Consider the following 15,130-nt stretch of genomic DNA (forward strand, 5'->3'; position numbering starts at 1 on the left):
TCATACAACACTCATGAAAACGTGGAACTGCTGAGATCAGCGAAATCTGTAAGCTTTTGTGGCCAGGGGACCCGCACCCCTCCCTGCCAGGATCAGTCCCGTGGGAGGAGGGGCTGTCAGCTCCAGGAAGGAGAAGGGAGAACTGCAGTGGCAGCCCTTATCGGAAACTCATTCTACTGATCCAAACTCCAACCATAGATAGACTGAGACCAGACACAAGAGAATCTGAGAGCAGCCAGCCCAGCAGAGAGGAGACAGGCATAGAAAAAAAACAACACGAAAAACTCCAAAATAAAAGCGGAGGATTTTTGGAGTTCTGGTGAACATAGAAAGGGGAAGGGCAGAGCTCAGGCCCTGAGGCTCATATGCAAAACCCGAAGAAAAGCTGATCTCTCTGCCCTGTGGACCTTTCCTTAATGGCCCTAATTGCTTTGTCTCTTACCATTTCAATAGCCCATTAGATCTCTGAGGAGGGCCCTTTTTTTTTTTTTTAAATCCTTTTTTCTTTTTCTAAAACAATTACTCTAAGAAGCCCAATACAGAAAGCTTCAAAGACTTGCAATTTGGGCAGGTCAAGACAAGAGCAGAACTAAGACAGCTCTGAGACAAATGGCAATAATCCAGTGGCTGAGAAAATTCACTAAACACCACAACTTCCCAAGAAAAGGGGGGTGTCCGCTCACAGCCACCATCCTGGTGGACGGGAAACACTCCTGCCCATCGCCAGCCCCATAGCCCAGAGCTGCCCCAGACAACCCAGTGTGACGGAAGTGCTTCAAATAACAGGCACACACCACAAAACTGGGCGTGGACATTAGCCTTCCCTGCAACCTCAGCTGATTGTCCCAGAGTTTGGAAGGTGGAGCAGTGTGAATTAAAAAAGCCCCATTCAGCCATCATTTGAGCAGACTGGGAGCCTCCCTACACAGCCCAGCAGCCCAGAACTGCCCTGGGGGGACGGCACTCACCTGTGACATAGCACAGTCATCCCTCAACAGAGGACCCGGGGTGCACAGCCTGGAAGAGGGGCCCACTTGCAAGTCTCAGGAGCCATACGCCAATACCAAGGACTTGTGGGACAGTGGCAGAGACAAACTGTGGCAGGACTGAACTGAAGGATTAGACTATTGCAGCAGCTTTAAAACTCTAGGATCACAAGGGAGATTTGATTGTTAGGGCCACCCCCCCTCCCTGACTGCCCAGAAACACGCCCCATATACAGGGCAAGCAACACCAACTACACACGCAAGCTTGGTACACCAATTGGGCCCCACAAGACTCACTCCCCCACTCACCAAAAAGGCTAAGCAGGGGAGAACTGGCTTGTGGAGAACAGGTGGCTCCTGGACGCCACCTGCTGGTTAGTTAGAGAAAGTGTACTCCACAAAGCTGTAGATCTGATAAATTAGAGATAAGGACTTCAATTGGTCTACAAATCCTAAAAGAACCCTATCAAGTTCACCAAATGCCACAAGGCCAAAAACAACAGAAAATTATAAAGCATATGAAAAAACCAGATGATATGGATAACCCAAGCCCAAGCACCCAAATCAAAAGACCAGAAGAGACACAGCACCTAGAGCAGCTACTCAAAGAACTAAAGATGAACAATGAGACCATAGTACGGAATACAAAGGAAATCAAGAAGACCCTAGAAGACCATAAAGAAGACATTGCAAGACTAAATAAAAAAACGGATGATCTTATGGAAATTAAAGAAACTGTTGACCAAATTAAAAAGATTCTGGACACTCATAGTACAAGACTAGAGGAAGTTGAACAACGAATCAGTGACCTGGAAGATGACAGAATGGAAAATGAAAGCATAAAAGAAAGAATGGGGAAAAAAATTGAAAAAATCGAAATGGACCTCAGGGATATGATAGATAATATGAAACGTCTGAATATAAGACTCATTGGTGTCCCAGAAGGGGAAGAAAAGGGTAAAGGTCTAGGAAGAGTATTCAAAGAAATTGTTGGGGAAAACTTCCCAAATCTTCTAAACAACATAAATAAACAAATCACAAATGCTCAGCGAACTCCAAATAGAATAAATCCAAATAAACCCACTCTGAGACATATACTGATCACACTGTCAAACACAGAAGAGAAGGAGCAAGTTCTGAAAGCAGCAACAGAAAAGCAATTCACCACATACAAAGGAAACAGCATAAGACTAAGTAGTGACTACTCAGCAGTCACCATGGAGGCAAGAAGGCAGTGGCACGATATATTTAAAATTCTGAGTGAGAAAAATTTCCAGCCAAGAATACTTTATCCAGCAAAGCTCTCCTTCAAATTTGAGGGAGAGCTTAACTTTTTCACAGACAAACAAATGCTGAGAGAATTTGCTAACAAGAGACCTGCCCTACTGGAGATACTAAAGGAAGCCCTACAGACAGAGAAACAAAGAAAGGACAGAGAGACTTGGAGAAAGGTTCAGTACTAAAGAGATTCAGTATGGGTACAATAAAGGATATTAATAGACAGAGGGAAAAAATATGACAAACATAAACCAAAGGATAACATGGCTGATTCAAGAAATGCCTTCACGGTTATAACATTGAATGTAAATGGATTAAACTCCCCAATTAAAAGATATAGATTAGCAGAATGGATCAAAAAAAATGAACCATCAATATGTTGCACACAAAAGACTCATCTTAGACACAGGGACACAAAGAAACTGAAAGTGAAAGGATGGAAAAAAATATTTCATGCAAGCTACAGCCAAAAGAAAGCAGGTGTAGCAATATTAATCTCATATAAAATAGACTTCAAATGCAGGGATGTTTTGAGAGACAAAGAAGGCCACTACATACTAATAAAAGGGGCAATTCAACATGAAGAAATAACAATCGTAAATGTCTATGCACCCAATCAAGGTGCCACAAAATACATGAGAGAAACACTGGCAAAACTAAAGGAAGCAATTGATGTTTCCACAATAATTGTGGGAGACTTCAACACATCACTCTCTCCTATAGATAGATCAACCAGACTGAAGACCAATAAGGAAATTGAAAACCTAAACAATCTGATAAATGAATTAGATTTAACAGACATATACAGGACATTACATCCCAAATCACCAGGATACACATACTTTTCTAGTGCTCACGGAACTTTCTCCAGAATACATCATATGCTGGGACATAAAACAAGCCTCAATAAATTTAAAAAGATTGAAATTATTCAAAGCACATTCTCTGACCACACTGGAATACAATTAGAAGTCAATAACCATCAGAGACTTAGAAAATTCACTAATACCTGGAGGTTAAACAACACACTCCTAAACAATCAGTGGGTTAAAGAAGAAATAGCAAGAGAAATTGCTAAATATATAGAGATGAATGAAAATGAGAACACAACATACCAAAACCTATGGGATGCAGCAAAAGCAGTGCTAAGGGGGAAATTTATAGCTCTAAACGCATATATTAAAAAGGAAGAAAGAGCCAAAATCAAAGAACTAATGGATCAACTGAAGAAGCTAGAAAATGAACAGCAAACCAATCCTAAACCAAGTAGAAGAAAAGAAATAACAAGGATTAAAGCAGAAATAAATGACATAGAGAACAAAAAAACAATAGAGAGGATAAATATCACCAAAAGTTGGTTCTTTGAGAAGATCAACAAGATTGACAAGCCCCTAGCTAGACTGACAAAATCAAAAAGAGAGAAGACCCATATAAACAAAATAATGAATGAAAAAGGTGACATAACTGCAGATCCTGAAGAAATTAAAAAAATTATAAGAGGATACTATGAACAACTGTATGGCAACAAACTGGATAATGTAGAGGAAATGGACAATTTCCTGGAAACATATGAACAACCTGGACTGACCAGAGAAGAAATAGAAGACCTCAACCAACCCATCACAAGCAAAGAGATCCAATCAGTCATCAAAAATCTTCCCACAAATAAATGCCCAGGGCCAGATGGCTTCACAGGGGAATTCTACCAAACTTTCCAGAAAGAACTGACACCAATCTTACTCAAACTCTTTCAAAACATTGAAGAAAATGGAACACTACCTAACTCATTTTATGAAGCTAACATCAATCTAATACCAAAACCAGGCAAAGATGCTACAAAAAAGGAAAACTACCGGCCAATCTCCCTAATGAATATAGATGCAAAAATCCTCAACAAAATACTTGCAAATCGAATCCAAAGATACATTAAAAAAATCATACACCATGACCAAGTGGGGTTCATTCCAGGCATGCAAGGATGGTTCAACATAAGAAAATCAATCAATGTATTCCAACACATTAAAAACTAAAAAGGGAAAAATCAATTGATCATCTCAATAGATGCTGAAAAAGCATTTGACAAAATCCAACATCCCTTTTTGATAAAAACACTTCAAAAGGTAGGAATTGAAGGAAACTTCCTCAACATGATAAAGAGCATATATGAAAAACCCACAGCCAGCATAGTACTCAATGGTGAGAGACTGAAAGCCTTCCCTCTAAGATCAGGAACAAGACAAGGATGCCCGCTGTCACCACAGTTATTCAACATTGTGCTGGAAGTGCTAGCCAGGGCAATCCGGCAAGACATAGAAATAAAAGGCATCGAAATTGGAAAAGAAGTAAAACTGTCATTGTTTGCAGATGATATGATCTTATATCTAGAAAACCATGAGAAATCGACGATACAGCTACTAGAGCTAATAAACAAATTTAGCAAAGTAGCGGGATACAAGATTAATACACATAAGTCAGTAATGTTTCTGTATGCTAGAAATGAACAAACTGAAGAGACACTCAAGAAAAAGATACCATTTTCAATAGCAACTAAGAAAATCAGGTACCTAGGAATAAACTTAACCAAAGATGTAAAAGACCTATACAAAGAAAACTACATAACTCTACTAAAAGAAATAGAAGGGGACCTTAAAAGATGGAAAAATATTCCATGTTCATGGATAGGAAGGCCAAATGTCATTAAGATGTCAATTCTACCCAAACTCATCTACAGATTCAATGCAATCCCAATCAAAATTCCAACAACCTACTTGGCAGACTTGGAAAAGCTAGTTATCAAATTTATTTGGAAAGGGAAGATGCCTCGAATTGCTAAAGACACTCTAAAAAAGAAAAACGAAGTGGGAGGACTTACACTCCCTGACTTTGAAGCTTATTATAAAGCCACAGTTGCCAAAACAGCATGGTACTGGCACAAAGATAGACATATAGATCAATGGAATCGAATTGAGAATTCAGAGATAGACCCTCAGATCTATGGCCGACTGATCTTTGATAAGGCCCCCAAAGTCACTGAACTGAGTCATAATGGTCTTTTCAACAAATGGGGCTGGGAGAGTTGGATATCCATATCCAAAAGAATGAAAGAGGACCCCTACCTCACCCCCTACACAAAAATTAACTCAAAATGGACCAAAGATCTCAATATAAAAGAAAGTACCATAAAACTCCTAGAAGATAATGTAGGAAAACATCTTCAAGACCTTGTATTAGGCGGCCACTTCCTAGACTTTACACCCAAAGCACAAGCAACAAAAGAGAAAATAGATAAATGGGAACTCCTCAAGCTTAGAAGTTTCTGCACCTCAAAGGAATTTCTCAAAAAGGTAAAGAGGCAGCCAACTCAATGGGAAAAAATTTTTGGAATCCATGTATCTGACAAAAGACTGATATCTTGCATATATAAAGAAATCCTACAACTCAATGACAATAGTACAGACAGCCCAATTATAAAATGGGCAAAAGATATGAAAAGACAGTTCTCTGAAGAGGAAATACAAATGGCCAAGAAACACATGAAAAAATGTTCAGCTCCACTAGCTATTAGAGAGATGCAAATTAAGACCACAATGAGATACCATCTAACACCGGTTAGAATGGCTGCCATTAACCAAACAGGAAACTACAAATGCTGGAGGGGATGTGGAGAAATTGGAACTCTTATTCATTGTTGGTGGGACTGTATAATGGTTCAGCCACTCTGGAAGTCAGTCCGGCAGTTCCTTAGAAAACTAGATATAGAGCTACCATTCGATCCAGCGATTGCACTTCTCGGTATATACCCGGAAGATCGGAAAGCAGTGACACGAACAGATATCTGCACGCCAATGTTCATAGCAGCATTATTCACAATTGCCAAGAGATGGAAACAACCCAAATGTCCTTCAACAGATGAGTGGATAAATAAAATGTGGTATATACACATGATGGAATACTACGCGGCAGTAAGAAGGAACGATCTGGTGAAACATATGACAACATGGATGAACCTTGAAGACATAATGCTGAGCGAAATAAGCCAGGCACAAAAAGAGAAATATTATATGCTACCACTAATGTGAACTTTGAAAAATGTAAAACAAATGGTTTATAATGTAGAATGTAGGGGAACTAGCAATAGAGAGCAATTAAGGAAGGGGGAACAATAATCCAAGAAGAACAGATAAGCTATTTAACGTTCTGGGGATGCCCAGGAATGACTATGGTCTGTTAATTTCTGGTGGATATAGTAGGAACAAGTTCACAGAAATGTTGCTATATTACGTAATTTTCTTGGGGTAAAGTAGGAACATGTTGAAAGTTAAGCAGTTATCTTAGGTTAGTTGTCTTTTTCTTACTCCCTTGTTATGGTCTCTTTGAAATGTTCTTTTATTGTATATTTGTTTTCTTTTTAAGTTTTTTTTCATACAGTTGATTTAAAAAAGAAGGGAAAGTAAAAAAAAAAAAAAAAGAAAAACAAGGAAAAAAAAGATGTAGTGCCCCCTTGAGGAGCCTGTGGAGAATGCAGGGGTATTTGCCTACCCCACCTTGATGGTTGCTAACATGACCACACATATAGGGGACTGGTGGTTTGATGGGTTGAGCCCTCTACCATAGGTTTTACCCTTGGGAAGACGGTTGCTGCAAAGGAGAGGCTAGGCCTCCCTATGGTTGTGCCTAAGAGCCTCCTCCCGAATGCCTCTTTGTTGCTCAGATGTGGCCCTCTCTCTCTGGCTAAGCCAACTTGAAAGGTGAAATCACTGCCCTCCCCCGTACATGGAATCAGATACCCAGGGGAGTGAATCTCCCTGGCAACGTGGAATATGACTCCCGGGGAGGAATGTCGACCCGGCATCGTGGGACGGAGAACATCTTCTTGACCAAAAGGGGGAGGTGAAAGGAAATGAAATAAGCTTCAGTGGCAGAGAGATTCCAAAAGGAGCCGAGAGGTCACTCTGGTGGGCACTCTTACGTACACTTTAGACAACCCTTTTTAGGTTCCAAAGAATTGGGGTAGCTGGTGGTGGATACCTGAAACTATCAAACTACAACCCAGAACCCATGAATTTCGAAGACAGTTGTATAAAAATGTAGCTTATGAGGGGTGACAATGGGATTGGGAAAGCCATAAGGACCCCACTCCACTTTGTCTAATTTATAGATGGATGAGTAGAAAAATAGGGGAAGGAGATAAACAGACAAAGGTACCCAGTGTTCTTTTGTACTTCAATTGCTCTTTTTCACTCTAATTATTATTCTTGTTATTTTTGTGTGTGTGCTAATGAAGGTGTCAGGGATTGATTTGGGTGATGAATGTACAACTATGTAATGGTACTGTAAACAATCGAAAGTACGATTTGTTTTGTATGACTGCGTGGTATGTGAATATATCTCAATAAAATGAAGATTAAAAAAATACAAATAAAAAATACGAGTGCAATATATTTTGTATCTAGATAAAATTTATGTTTTTCTAAGAAAACATAAATGATTATATGTGATTCTAGAATTGATAGGTAATGAAGAACTGTACCTAAAAAATGGGCATGGTTTAATGGAAAATTCTCCAAATGTTTAAGTAGCAGGTATAAATTACTCCATGGAACAGAAAGAGAGAGAAAGCTCCCACTCCTTCTTTAAAGATACAATATCAAACTAAAGTCAAGTGAGAGCAGGACAGAAGGAGGGAAGAAATTTTCTTGAGATTATAGATGCATAAATTCTAAAAATAATAATAGGTACTAGAATTCAATATTGTATTAAAAGACTAACATGTCAAGACCAAAAAAGGTTAATCGTGGGAAAGAATAAAGAGTTCAATTTAAGAAAATCTATTAATTTGATCCTCTAAAAGTTAATAAATTAAAGAAGTAGAATGATGATGGGTATGGAAGAACTTTTATGGTATTTATGAATTTGACACATATTGATTAAATGCTGATTATGTATAAACAAAACAAAGTCCCTGGCCGCATGAAGCTTATGTTCTGTGGATTTTATTTACTTGTGAATTATTTTAATCTTTTCCAAGAATAAAGTATTCAAGATTCTGTTAAATTAAAAAAAAACAAACAAACAAAAACCTATGAGAAAATAACATATCAAGAGGGAGAAAAATTCCTGATCCTCAAGCCACATGTGAAATCCTTCTGGGTATATGTCCAGTGACATTAATATAATGTACTGCAGGCAAGAACTCTTTTGCAGAAATTAAATTTTGGGAAAGTTAATAAGGTTTTTCCAAAGCTTTTACAATTTTAAAATCCATGGTGTTTTAGTTAAAAAGTCATGTCCTTTCCATATGCAAATACAATCATTCCATCACAATATCCCCAAAGCCTTGAAACATTTCAGAAACAATGTTTAGTACAAAGTCTCATCAAAATTGGTTATAGATGTGTTCTGTCCTGGGGCAAAATAAATTCCTCCTCAGTCTGTGGACCCCAGAAATCTAGAGAACAACTTACCTGCTTCCAATCTACAAAGGAGGAACAAACATAAGATAAACATCCCCATTCCCACAGGGAGAAATTGGAAAGAAAACAGGCGTCATGGGTCCCAAGCAATTTCAAAACCTTGCAGGCATACTCCATTAGATTTCAAGGTCTGAGGGTCATCTACAAAATGATTTTGTCCTCCAGGCATGATGGAGCAGCAGCTCCACATTTTCCAAGGGCTTGTGCAGTAGCCATGCTCTCCCCAAACACTGGGGTGAAGGTTCCCACATCTTCAAGCACTGGGGTGATGGCCAGGCTCTCCGCAATCCCCCAGGCATCTGAGAACACTGGGGTGGCAACACTGTCCCTGAACAACAGAGCAGAAGGCCTGCCCTCTCCAAGCTCCACCGCATACTCCCCTTTTCCACATACACGGGTGGGTCTACTCTTTTGTCCTGAGAAGATGTCTTTGGTCCAGGCCTCAGCATCCATGGATCTGCCTTTGAAGACATTTTTCCTTCAATCTGTCCTTTTTCTGTCCCATTTAGTCCAGGCTGGCAGTGGTTCCGTTCAAACAGATCTCCCCCAAAACTTGTTGGTTTTGCATGTAGTACACAGGGGTTCAAACCATCAAACAACAGAGCTTTCTACAAACCCTTTCCGGATAACTTCATTTCCAGTCCTGACTTGCACTCATATCATTGTTTCCACATTCGTTTAAACCCTCACATGGAGCATTATTTTCTGGGGACTCGATTTCCAGAAGTTCAGAGTTTTGCAAACCATCAATTTCTGGTTTCTTTGTGCCCAGGAGTTCAGTTCTCAGGTTATCCCTTTCCTCGTGCATTTCCACATTTAGTTTGGAAATCTCATCAGCTTGTCATTTTCAAATTCTGCCTTCCATCCAACACGAGGACATAATTTTGCCAAATTCTCTGCCCCTTTAAGACAAAGATCACATTTCTCCCAGTTGCAATGATACATTCATCATTTCTGTCTAAGGCCTCACTGGAAGTACCTTTAGCTTCCATGTTTCTACCAACAGTCTCTTCAAAGCAACCCTGGCCTTTTCTATCAAGCTCCTTACAGTTCTTCCAGCCTCTACTCATTACCCAATTCCAAAGCTTTTTAAACATTTTTGGTATTTGCAATAGCAGCACCCCACACTTCTGGTATACAAATCTGTTTTAGTTTGCTAAGCTACTCAAAGCAGATACTATAAAATGGGTTGACTTTTAATAATGGGCATTTATTCCTTTACAAGCTTACAGTTTTTTTTTTTATAAGAAATTTTACTTTGAGATAAATTCAGACTTACAGGAACAGTTGCAAAAATAATACAAACCCCATACATGGAACTCCAGCATACCCGGACCCCCCTCCCCTGATACCCTGATCCACCACCTTTAACATCCTATCACACCACTATTTTTCTTTCTTTCCCTCCCTCCCTCCCTCCCTCTTTCCCTCCCTCACTCCCTCCCTATCATCCATCTTCTATTGCTCTGTCTTCTGAACATATGAGAGCAAGCTGCACACATCCTTGAAAAAACAATATAATTCACATATACATTTCCCATGAACAAGAACATTCTTTTATGCAATCCCATTAAACGTAGCTAAGAAGTTCAAAGCTTACAGTTTTGAGACTGCGAAAATGTCCGAATGATGGCATCATCAAGGACATGCTTTCTTCCCAAAGCTTGGCTGCCAGTGATCCTGGGCTCCTCTGTCACCTGGCAAGGCACATGGTGGTGTCTGCTGGTCCCTCCCGTCTCTTGGGAGTCTTGTTGCTTTCAGCTTCTTGCTTCTGTGGCTTTCTCCGCATTGGTTCCCTCTCGCCCAGCCCCTACTTCAAGGCCCCCATTCAGGCCTTCCTTCTCTCCATGGGACCAATAGCCTCTTCCTCAATTTCCCCACTTCTACCCTCGACTGATTGCTAAGTTGCCTCCATGGACTCTCTGGAGAGTCTGTATAAAAACACAAACAGGACCTAATCATTCCTGCTTCAAACTTGCCATGGCTCTCCATTGTCTGCAGCTGCGTTTCAAAACTTCTAGGCCCTGGATCTGCCTCTCCTTCTTACACAGTTGGTTGTGCTTTGGGAAAAATATAATTTTGACTGTAGCCTAAGGCTCCTTAAGGGTGCTTCAGGGGTTTTTTTTTTTTTTTTTCCTTTATTTTTTTTTTTAATCATCATTTTATTGAGATATATTCACATACCACGCAGTCATACAAAACAAATCGTACTTTCGATTGTTTACAGTACCATTACATAGTTGTACATTCATCACCTAAATCAATCCCTGACACCTTCATTAGCACACACACAAAAATAACAAGAATAATAATTAGAGTGAAAAAGAGCAATTGAAGTAAAAAAGAACACTGGGTACCTTTGTCTGTTTGTTTCCTTCCCCTACTTTTCTACACATCCATCCATAAACTAGACAAAGTGGAGTTTGGTCCTTATGGCTTTCCCAATCCCATTGTCACCCCTCATAAGCTACATTTTTATACAACTGTCTTCGAGATTCATGGGTTCTGGGTTGTAGTTTGATAGTTTCAGGTATCCACCACCAGCTACCCCAATTCTTTAGAACCTAAAAAGGGTTGTCTAAAGTGTGCGTAAGAGTGCCCACCAGAGTGATCTCTCGGCTCCTTTTGGAATCTCTCTGCCACTGAAGCTTATTTCATTTCCTTTCACATCCCCCTTTTGGTCAAGAAGATGTTCTCCGTCCCACGATGCCGGGTCTACATTCCTCCCCGGGAGTCATATTCCACGTTGCCAGGGAGATTCACTCCCCTGGGTGTCTGATCCCACGTAGGGGGGAGGGCAGTGATTTCACCTTTCAAGTTGGCTTAGCCAGAGAGAGAGGGCCACATCTGAGCAACAAAGAGGCATTCAGGAGGAGACTCTTAGGCACAAATATAGGGAGGCCTAGCCTCTCCTTTGCAGCAACCGTCTTCCCAAGGGTAAAACTTATGGTAGAGGGCTCAACCCATCAAACCACCAGTCCCCTATGTCTGTGGTCATGTTAGCAACCATGGAGGTGGGGTAGGCGAATACCCCTGCCGTCTCCACAGGCTCCTCAAGGGGGCACTACATCTTTTGTTTTTTCCTTGTTTTTCTTTTTTTTTTTTTAACTTTCCCTTCTTTTTTAAATCAACTGTATGAAAAAAAAAGTTAAAAAGAAAACCAACATACAATAAAAGAACATTTCAAAGAGACCATAACAAGGGAGTAAGAAAAAGACAACTAACCTAAGATAACTGCTTAACTTCCAGCATGTTCCTACTTTACCCCAAGAAAGTTACATAATATAGCAACATTTCTGTGAACTTGTTCCTACTATATCCATCAGAAATTAACAGACCATAGTCATTCCTGGGCATCCCCAGAACATTAAATAGCTTATCTGTTCTTCTTGGATTATTGTTCCCCCTTGCTTAATTGTTCTCTACTGCTAGTTCCCCTACATTCTACATTATAAACCATTTGTTTTACATTTTTCAAAGTTCACATTAGTGGTAGCATATAATATTTCTCTTTTTGTGCCTGGCTTATTTCACTCAGCATTATGTCTTCAAGGTTCATCCATGTTGTCATATGTTTCACCAGATCGTTCCTTCTTACTGCCGTGTAGTATTCCATCATGTGTATATACCACATTTTATTTATCCACTCATCTGTTGAAGGACATTTGGGTTGTTTCCATCTCTTGGCAATTGTGAATAATGCTGCTATGAACATTGGCGTGCAGATATCTGTTCGTGTCACTGCTTTCCGATCTTCCGGATATATACCGAGAAGTGCAATCGCTGGATCGAATGGTAATTCTATATCTAGTTTTCTAAGGAACTGCCAGACTGACTTCCAGAGTGGCTGAACCATTATACAGTCCCACCAACAGTGAATAAGAGTTCCAATTTCTCCACATCCCCTCCAGCATTTGTAGTTTCCTGTTTGGTTAATGGCAGCCATTCTAACCGGTGTTAGATGGTATCTCATTGTGGTCTTAATTTGCATCTCTTTAATAGCTAGTGAAGCTGAACATTTTTTCATGTGTTTCTTGGCCATTTGTATTTCCTCTTCAGAGAACTGTCTTTTCATATCTTTTGCCCATTTTATAATTGGGCTGTCTGTACTATTGTCATTGAGTTGTAGGATTTCTTTGTATATGCAAGATATCAGTCTTTTGTCAGATACATGGTTTCCAAAAATTTTTTCCCATTGAGTTGGCTGCCTCTTTACCTTTTTGAGAAATTCCTTTGAGGTGCAGAAACTTCTAAGCTTGAGGAGTTCCCATTTATCTATTTTCTCTTTTGTTGCTTGTGCTTTGGGTGTAAAGTCTAGGAAGTGGCCGCCTAATACAAGGTCTTGAAGATGTTTTCCTACATTATCTTCTAGGAGTTTTATGGTACTTTCTTTTATATTGAGATCTTTGGTCCATTTTGAGTTAATTTTTGTGTAGGGGGTGAGGTAGGGGTCCTCTTTCATTCTTTTGGATATGGATATCCAACTCTCCCAGCCCCATTTGTTGAAAAGACCATTATGGCTCAGTTCAGTGACTTTGGGGGCCTTATCAAAGATCAGTCGGCCATAGATCTGAGGGTCTATCTCCGAATTCTCAATTCGATTCCATTGATCTATATGTCTATCTTTGTGCCAGTACCATGCTGTTTTGGCAACTGTGGCTTTATAATAAGCTTCAAAGTCAGGGAGTGTAAGTCCTCCCACTTCGTTTTTCTTTTTTAGAGTGTCTTTAGCAATTCGAGGCATCTTCCCTTTCCAAATAAATTTGATAACTAGCTTTTCCAAGTCTGCCAAGTAGGTTGTTGGAATTTTGATTGGGATTGCATTGAATCTGTAGATGATTTTGGGTAGAATTGACATCTTAATGACATTTAGCCTTCCTATCCATGAACATGGAATATTTTTCCATCTTTTAAGGTCCCCTTCTATTTCTTTTAGTAGAGTTAATGTAGTTTTCTTTGTATAGGTCTTTTACATCTTTGGTTAAGTTTATTCCTAAGTACTTGATTTTTTTAGTTGCTATTGAAAATGGTATCTTTTTCTTGAGTGTCTCTTCAGTTTGTTCATTTCTAGCATATAGAAACATTACTGACTTATGTGCATTAATCTTGTATCCCGCTACTTTGCTAAATTTGTTTATTAGCTCTAGTAGGTGTATCGTCGATTTCTCAGGGTTTTCTAGATATAAGATCATATCATCTGCAAACAATGACAGTTTTACTTCTTCTTTTCCAATTTGGATGCCTTTTACTTCTTTGTCTTGCCGGATTGCCCTGGCTAGCACTTCCAGCACAATGTTGAATAACAGTGGTGACAGCGGGCATCCTTGTCTTGTTCCTGATCTTAGAGGGAAGGCTTTCAGTCTCTCACCATTGAGTACTATGCTGACTGTGGGTTTTTCATATATGCTCTTTATCATGTTGAGGAAGTTTCCTTCAATTCCTACCTTTTGAAGTGTTTTTATCAAAAAGGGATGTTGGATTTTGTCAAATGCTTTTTCAGCATCTATTGAGATGATCAATTGATTTTTCCCTTTCGAGTTTTTAATGTGTTGTAATACATTGATTGATTTTCTTATGTTGAACCATCCTTGCATGCCTGGAATGAACCCCACTTGGTCATGGTGTATGATTTTTTTAATGTGTCTTTGGATTCGATTTGCAAGTATTTTGTTGAGGATTTTTGCATCTATATTCATTAGGGAGATTGGCCGGTAGTTTTCCTTTTTTGTAGCATCTTTGCCTGGTTTTGGTATTAGATTGATGTTAGCTTCATAAAATGAGTTAGGTAGTGTTCCATTTTTTTCAATGTTTTGAAAGAGTTTGAGTAAGATTGGTGTCAGTTCTTTCTGGAAAGTTTGGTAGAGTTCCCCTGTGAAGCCATCTGGTCCTGGGCATTTATTTGTGGGAAGATTTTTGATGACTGATTGGATCTCTTTGCTTGTGATGGGTTGGTTGAGGTCTTCTATTTCTTCTCTGGTCAGTCTAGGTTGTTCATATGTTTCCAGGAAATTGTCCATTTCTTCTACATTATAGAGTTTGTTGCCATACAGTTGTTCATAATATCCTCTTATAATTTTTTTAATTTCTTCAGGATTTGCAGTTATGTCACCTTTTTCATTCATTATTTTGTTTATATGGGTCTTGTCTCTTTTTGATTTTGTCAGTCTAGCTAGGGGCTTGTCAATCTTGTTGATCTTCTCAAAGAACCAACTTTTGGTGATATTTATCCTCTCTATTGTTTTTTTGTTCTCTATGTCATTTATTTCTGCTTTAATCCTTGTTATTTCTTTTCTTCTACTTGGTTTAGGATTGGTTTGCTGTTCATTTTCTAGCTTCTTCAGTTGATCCATTAGTTCTTTGATTTTGGCTCTTTCTTCCTTTTTAATATATGCG

Source organism: Choloepus didactylus, chromosome 1, assembly GCF_015220235.1.
Source record: "Choloepus didactylus isolate mChoDid1 chromosome 1, mChoDid1.pri, whole genome shotgun sequence".
NCBI lineage: Eukaryota > Metazoa > Chordata > Mammalia > Pilosa > Megalonychidae > Choloepus > Choloepus didactylus.